Source organism: Leopardus geoffroyi, chromosome C2 (genome assembly GCF_018350155.1).
Source record: "Leopardus geoffroyi isolate Oge1 chromosome C2, O.geoffroyi_Oge1_pat1.0, whole genome shotgun sequence".
Classification (NCBI taxonomy): Eukaryota; Metazoa; Chordata; class Mammalia; order Carnivora; family Felidae; genus Leopardus; species Leopardus geoffroyi.
Window position 1 is genome coordinate 90,819,715 of NC_059333.1, and position 8,798 is coordinate 90,828,512.

Genomic DNA, 8,798 nt, shown 5'->3' on the forward strand with positions numbered 1-8,798 from the left:
TATAGACTGACATTCCAGGTACAATCTCCTCGTATTTACGAGAATAGTAGAATTTGAAAATGGGGCTGGGTGGGGCGTCTGGGTGGCTCAGTTGCTTAAGCACCTGACTTCAGCTCAGGTCATGATCTCCCGGTGGGTGAGTTCTAGTCACACATTGATCTCTGTGCTAACAGCTCGGAGCCTGGAGCCTGCTTTGGATTCTGTGTCTCCCTCTCTCTCTGCCCCTCCCTGCCCCCTCATGCTCTGTCTCTGTCTCTCAAAATTAATAAACATTAAAAAGAAAGAAAAAACAAAATGGGGCTGGGTATTTTTTCTTCTAGGGTTATGGTTTCTTATTATTTGGTGTTGTTTTAAGTTACCAAGGGCAAAATTCTATATCCCTAATGCTGATAGTCTGAGTATATCATGAGTTCCTGTTTATCTCATTAATAGTCCATCTCCCTCTTAGATTTCAGAATTTACTGGGGGAGAGGAACAGCAGGGTGGACCCAATCAACATCATTATTCCAATATCTGTTAGTCCATTGATGTCCTGACGACTGGTCTAGTTTACCTCCTTGCTTTAGTCTGAGTGGGTACTTTCTCCAGAATTGCTCTAGTAACTCTATTTCCCTGTGTAATTCTTTTTTTTAATTGTTTTTTAATGTTTATTTTTGAGAGACAGAGCATGAGCACGGAGGGGCAGAGAGAATGGAAAATGCAGAATCTGAAGCAGGGTCCAGACTCTGAGCTGTCAGCACAGAGGCCGATGTGTGGCTTGAACCTACGAACTGTGAGATCATGACCTGAGCTGAAGTCAGAGGCTTAACCGACTGAGCCACTCAGGTGCCCCATTCTCTGTGTAATTCTTTTATCGTGATATCCTCCAGCCTATTTATCAGCTATTGTTTTTGCTTTTTTTATTTACTTCATGAGCCATTTCCATGTCTGTATGTCTTCAGGAATTTCTGAAAATGGTACCTGTCTGTTTTTTTTATAGTTTTATTTTTTATATACACACACACTATACAAATAAAAATAGATAGACCAAAAGATGAATATCTATGTATATATACGTATATACACACATGTATGTGTATAAATACAATACATACATATTTCTGTTATTGCAATACACTTGTCCTGAAGAGATGTTAAATATGATGACTTCAGATTGCAACTAGATGTGATTCCCTTAATCTGCTTTAATGAGTAGCCTACCATATGCAAGGTTTTATTTGGAGTAAGAGTTTTGAAGTTATGAAAAGTGCTAGAAAGCAAAATATCTATTTTATGGATGTGCTATCTATTCTGCTGGGAAGGTTTTGATTATTTTATGAAGAACCTTCTCCAACAAAGCCTACACTTTGAAAGTTATGCTGGGGTTTCGCTACCTGCAAACTTTCCCAGATTTGGGTTAATTTAAGAGGCCTTCCAGGAGAGCTTTATCATAAAAGCTGCATGCAAGACTATTTTACAACCTAACCAGGTAAAGTAGAGAGACACAGAGTTGCTGTGGTGTGGAAGCAGAAATGCTTTCACTGGGCCATAGATCCCATAAGTAAACTTTAGGCCTATGCATAAGTTCCTCAGTGTTCTAATTTTAGGTAGCGTAGGGGCTGTGAAAGCATTGTGAGTCTTTCAGCAGCACCCGTGAACGCAACATACTCTCTTAAGACCAACTTCCTTACAACTTCAGAACTGAATGTCACTTTTTCAATAATTGAAAACAGATGATTGACATCAAGCTTTTCAAAAAGCCTGGAAACAGCTGATCCAAGCTAAAACCTTGCTCACTTTTTAAGATGGATTCTGTATTTAATTGTTTTATCCTACTTAACCTGCTTCCCAGTTCTGTTGTCTTAAACTTGTTAAGTTTCCTAATCTCTATAATGGGTTTTAAGTAAGATTTATCTCAAGTAATTGTTGTAATGATTGATACAATCCATATAACCTGATTAATCAGATAGTGATGCAAAGCTAAGAACACATGACCTACTACATGGTAAGTGCTTAATCAATGTTGTTTTTTAGTCATTGGCCATTTTTTTTTTTTTTTTAAATATGGAACGCTTCACGAATTTGCGTGTCATCCTTGCGCAGGGGCCATGCTAATCTTCTCTGTATCGTTCCAATTTTAGTATATGTGCTGCCGAAGGGAGCACAGTCATTGGCCATTTTTAAAGACACTGTGTGCATAGCACTGGTTGAATAGCTGTGTAGTTTACCTGCAGCATCCATTATCTCATGCTTTTAACATCAGTCTTTACAAAATGAATTTGGTGCATGAAAATGGTACAGAGTGGCAGAAAAACGTGTTGCAGACACGATGGTGTAAGTGACCTCTTATTTTCCCTATGACCTCAAGACACAATAAAAATTTAACTTACAATTCAGAATTGTCACTTGCTGCATTCAGTTCACCAAAGAAAGAATTTATAACTAAGAAAGGGCAGAGTAAGTACATAGATCTTCACTGTATATAGACTAACGTATACTTAATAAAATGACATCATCAAATATAGGTTGTCTGATCTATAAAAATAGATGATTTGCACATATAAATATGAAAGGGAAAGATTTTCAAAAGGTAAGAAACATTTTAAAGAGAAAGATTTAGTCAATTTTATTATAGCATTCAAAATATTTTAAGTTACATACTTTCAATTTGGTATGTATGAGAAAGGGGGGAGTAAGAAGAGAATTCGAGATGAAAAAGCACATGTAGTCTCAGTCCTAGTTACATTTTTTGTTACAGGTAAGTAGCCTCCCAACAAAATATATTCTGGCCATAACACTAAGATCCTATTTGTTTGTTTTATTGGTGGAAACAAGGCATTCGTACTCATCTTTAAAAACTCTCAATCTGCAAAGTAGTATTCTTCCCACCTTACTGCAAAAGATATAAAGGTTCAAGAAGGAAATTATCTAGTGATAAGTGGATTATATATGAAGGAATTGGTACAGAAACTTGAATCTATTTGATTCCAAATCCATTTTCTTTTCACAGCATTATGCCGCCTTCCCTGGAAAGTGAGCACCATCTGTGTAAATATCACACCTTAAATTGTGTTGTGTTTTGTTTGTTTGTTTGTTTCACTGGCACCTGAGACAGTGCTTTAACCAGTCACAGGTACTTATTGGGAATTTGGTTGAAAGAATAAAATGGATAAAACAATGAAGAATTACAGTGGCAAGAAGTTCACTAGCTACAAGGCATTTAATTTCATGTTCATGCAGTTCTAAATATTCAAAATGTTCTGTCATTGGATAACGTATTAAAGTAAAATTGTATTATGAAATTTCTCTTTGGCACTCTAAAGATAGGAACCATGTGTTATTTTGCTTTATTTCTACAACTACAGTGACTGGAATTTTAGTGAATATTTCTTGAGTTGATGAATAGCTTAATATGTGGGTCAAATAGATAGCCAAGTATGTATAGCAATATATTTTGCATTTGGGACATTGTATAAATATTTTTGGATGCATATGTGTTTACTTATAATGAAGAATGTCTTTAACATAACTGTACATTAACAACCACTGATAAGCACAAGCAAAAGTTATAGACTACTTAATGCCCATCAGCAAATATAAAATGCATCATGTCTATATTTACTTCTATTCATTGCATCATAATTTATTTAGATAATAAGATCTTCACCTAAGGCAGTTGCCATATATAAGTAGTGTTTAAATTATTAAAAAGTCAAACTAAGGAAGCAATATAGAAATCCAGGAACAATTTGTCTCTTTATCAACCTCATTACAATCACTATTTTGATGTGAGATGTGGTCTTAATAAGACTAGCAGCCAGCAGTTAAATAGTAATACATCTAGGCTCTAAGCAAAAATACAGGTAGAGGGAAAATCCATAAGTGTATTTATTGTTGATAGACTCACTGTATTATTTTAGTTGAATCATATGAGATTGTGATACTTGGTCATTTTTTACCTATAAAAACATCAATTTCATAGGGCTGTACAGAAGAATAAGGGGCATTTTGTTGTTGTTGTGTTGCTGTTGTTTTTTTAATCTCTTGGGTTCAGAGTTGTAAAGACAGGGCCTTAGTTGTCTTGTGGGGATTGAAGAACTGTTGGAACATAGAGACAATTCAATGCACGGTAGCTATTATTTTTATTAACAATAAATTAGACCTTCAGCTATCATGCTGTCAAATGAATACTTTTACCATATGAAGGAACCAACCTACCAATGTTGATCTTTTGCTAAAATATACATTATGCCCATATTGTTTCTCAGATGTTCTGAATATGAACTAATCCAGGTAAAGAAAACTGCGGACTTTACCAAAGGTTTAGCGTTTGACTTTCATTTCTAAATGTCACATACACACACACACACAAAAAGATTTCCTTCAGGAAAATTCCTGAGGAGAAGCCCAAGAGGTTTCTTGCTCAATTCCTTGCCAAACAAAACCTCCAGACCTTTCAAAATTCGTTTCAGATGTATTCCCAAGGAGCACAATTGTCTGATCTGCACCTTGAATGGGTTATAAGCCACACTGACCTACATTGTGTATGCTGAGTGTGGATCTGAGACCATGTCGACGGAAGTTTTGTACATAACACAGATTCAGACTGTACAAGGGAAATATGCATAGGAGAGGCATAAAATGCATTTTTGTTTTAAAATGATGCCAGTGCCTCTAATTTTTCAAGTGTCAAGAAAACAAAATAATGAAGGCAGTATGAACTACAGTTTTGCAAATGCAATAAACTGCAAATCAGTTATGAAGTCTAATCATATAAGAAAAATTGTCAGGTCAGAAATAAGCAAAAATGGCCTTGACCTAATTAAACCATCATTGGTATAATAATTTAGAGTTAGTTTGCTACTTGTCCCTCTTGTTTTTCTCTCTCTGCTAACCAAAAGTGTCACTCAGCAACATATTCTGGGTTTATTTTCCAAGTACTGATTTACACACATCACGTTTTATGCATTTTTGTCCTTTTCCTTATAAGACATCTTAGTTTTTCCTCAATACTGGGTCCTCTGAGGCATGTGGAAGATTCCAAACTCAAACTCCTGTCTTGGCATCTGGCTCTACTCTGACAAAGAAAGTTGTGCTGGAATTATTTTTCAGTTCTTGCTTCTATGACTGTTCAATTGGTTATTTGTAAAAGGTCACCCTTTCCCTCCAAAGCATTTCCTAATTTGGCTGTCAGCTTCTGAAAGGAATGTGGGAAGGGGCACTTAATACCAGTTACCTGCAAAATCTTGAAGCCAGAAAAAAATCAGGCTTCAGTGAGTCAAACTTTCCATGTGGAATGGCAGCTTTGTAGCCTGGGTCATTTGCTAAGGACAGAGAAGAAAATAGTACCTGAGTAGTTTCATGGCACAAGGAAGCAAAGCTGTTAAGTACAAACAGAACTGAAAACAACATTTTGCAGAACCAGAAATCACTGCTTGAAATTAAGATGCATGACTGTAGGTAGAGGTAGGCTGTCGGTGGTGAGCTATCTTCACCCACAAACTAGCATTACCTGCACATTAGACACACAAAGGCCACGCCAAGCTTAGCAAAGGGAACTGTGGCATGGGCGGACCTGGAAGAAACCCACAACGCAAAATTTTACAAGAGTTAAGAGTCCTAAAATACCCTAACCATGAAAGCAATTTTAGTTTTTCCAAAGATGGTCTCTACATTTTAACCACATTTCTATGCATATGTAAACCTTAATTGAAGGAAACTTATTGGGTTAACTCATTATCATGCATTATCACTAGAGTTGGAATCTGAACAAGGAGACTTAGGGCTGTTAAATTAACCTAAAACCAGATTGTCAGTTCTGTGAGGTACAAGCTTCATTTACTTGATCTATGAGAATGATTAAATGTTAGAACAGATGGGGGCCTGAGGGACTCAGGACTCCAGTCCTATCACTTTTCTTTTCTTTTCTTTTCTTTTCTTTCTTTCTTTCTTTCTTTCTTTCTTTCTTTCTTTCTTTCTTCTTTCCTCTTTCTTTCTTTTCTTTCTTTTTTTTATGAAGAAATTGAGAATGGGAGTTGAAGTGACAGGGCAGGAAACAAGCTGACCCTTGCATTGTGTCCACGGCTACTTCTGGGCCTGTAGTCAAATCTTCAGCTTCTGTCTTCCAAAATAGTTTCTGTTTGCTATTCTTTTTGCTCTTTTAAGAATCATGTAATGGGGCACCTGGGTGGCTCAGTCAATTAAACACTTGGCTCTTGACTTCAGCGCAGGTCATGATGGCATGGTTTGTGAGTTCAAGCCCTGTGTCAGGCTCTGCACTGACACCTTGGAGCCTGCTTGGGATTCTCTCTCTTTCTCTCTCTCTCTCAAAATAAGTAAACATTAAAAAAAAATCATATGTGAGACAAATGTTGTCTATACTCAATATAGCTATATAATATTAATGTATTTGGCTATTTTATAAGTGTGTTTATATATATTATAATTATTATATGAATATAATATGCTCTGAGGTTCTAACAATACACTTATAATACACATAGGTATATATATATATATATATATATATATATATACATATACATAAATACATATATATGCTTCTTTGGTTTTATATATATATATATATATATATACACATATATGTTATATGATATATATATATATATATATGTACACACACACATATATACACACATATATATACACATACATACAGGATTAGGGCCCCAAAGACACTTTCAGGGGTCCATGAGGTCCTTCCACTTCCAACTTCACAGCTGTGTGAGGCTAGATTTTCTTCATAAAACAACCTTCACAACAAATTGAAATCAGAGGCAGATATGAGAGTCCAAATGATTAAAGAGATTTACCAAAACGTAAGACAATGCTACTCTTCTTATTCAGTTTATTTTGGAAATTATAAGGATTTTTTCAGAGAAATATGCTGTTACGTCAATATATGATAGATTTTTATTGTTACTTTAATAAAAAAAGTAAATATATACCTATTTTTTAATTTGTCAGTTTTAATATCTAATACAATGCCTATCAATAGAAATAAACCATCTAAACAAAACATCTTCAGAATCTTCAATAATTTATAACAATATAAAGAGGTCTCAAAACCAAGAGGTCTCAAAACTCTGAATAGTGACTGGTTGCCCATCAAATCCTTGGTTTTGGAGGGTTTGAGAGGGGCCAATTAACAATACAGAATGCAGAAGACAGAAGTTCACACAGAGAATGATCAATCAAAAGCCAGAATGCAAGAAATCCACTATGAATGTTCCAAGGACATGAGTAGCAAATAGATTAGAGGAAGAGCAGGCCTGGTCTGGAAGCAGAAGTACAGACAGCTGCCAGGTCAGTGAGCAGTGGCCACACCCTTTCTTTGCCAGTACAACTAGAGGCATTGAAAATGAGTTGCTGTGTTCCATCAGGGAGAATTCAATTTTCAGGGAAGGAAGGCCCCATGCGTGGCCACTGCCCCCTGCTCTTCCTTATTTTCTTGTATACCTATAATTCCAGCAGAACTTAAAAGAAATCATAAAAGCCACTTTCTGTGTCCCACTGATTCTTATACTTGGTTGTGGGATCAGTCATTCCTCCACTCCTGCATACACACACAGGCAGTCCCAAGGCTACAGAGCACTCTGAACCATCTCCCGCTTTAAGCTGCAAAAATGACCTCAACAAAAATGGTCAAAAAGTCTGGTTTAATGTAATAACCAGAACTCCACCTAGATCGAAAGTTATATCTTCTTTTCCCTCACTAGCTCACCAATTTAAAACTGGCCTTGCAGTAAGTCAACTTCTTGCAGTAAGACAAGTATTGTAATCTTTCTCACTTTCTGCCACCTACCCTTAATCCTTGCCTGGCTTGTAAATACTACTTTCTGACCTTTACATTGTTGCAGCAGGGGTACCAATGTCAAGAGGTTTTATTTTCTCTGGGCCTGGCAAATATTTAGAGCTGATTCTCACATGGGGACACTTTTATGGATTAGCTGGGGATTTTTCTTTGGCAGAGTCTCTTTTCATGTAGACAGGACATCTTAAACTGGCCATTACCATTACCTCCTCAACCTCTGCTCCCTGAGGTCTACCTCATATCCTGCTGGGCTCCTCTCAGGATTTTAAAAAATTATTCAAGACTGAAATTTCTAGCACAGGTTCCAACTTTATTCTCCTGGATCATTTACTCTTGGACTGCCATCAAAGCATGGTTATCCCTTGCTATCACACAGGGCTTCGGTGAGGTGTGTGTGTGTGTGTGTGTGTGTGTGTGTGTGTGTTCACGGAGTGGGGAGGCTGAAATTGTAGTGACTCCTTCCAAAAAAAACCTTTATACTCACTTTACCTTTATCTACTGCTGCTAATGGTAACAGGTTTCAAAGTAATATAACTAGTTTCTGGTTATCTAATTCAAAACTTGCTTTTGATGAGTACCTCCTTTGGAATGAAGCATCTACTAGAGATTGATGTCTTATCTGAAGCTTTCCAATTTAAAGCCCTGTTGCACTTCCTGATAATGAGCTTCTTTTAATTGAAGAAATCTGCTTCCCCTTGCAGCATGAGTCTTTTAACATTAAATGTCTTATGGCATTAAATATAAAAAATATACTTAACATTATGACCCAGTACACACACAGCATAAATACGCATGGATTTATACACACGCACATTGACTGACACACCAAAATTTTCTCAAAGTCTTCTTATTCTCTCAAACTTTATTTTTATCAAACCTTTTCTTAACCCTCATGGTGATTATTCATTTCCAAACTCTTTCTTTTTTCTCTCAATATCAATCTTCTTCTCTTAGTTCCTTCTCCACTGAGCCATTGTTTTGGCTT

At 36.4% G+C, this 8,798-nt stretch overlaps 1 non-coding gene across 1 annotated transcript; it reads right to left on the bottom strand.

Annotated features, from left to right (window-relative positions):
- Nucleotides 1-2,037: 2,037 nt before the first annotated feature.
- On the bottom strand, nt 2,038-2,144 carry LOC123576354. Its single transcript, XR_006701332.1, has one exon. It is a non-coding gene; the product is annotated as a U6 spliceosomal RNA (small nuclear RNA).
- Nucleotides 2,145-8,798: the final 6,654 nt, after the last annotated feature.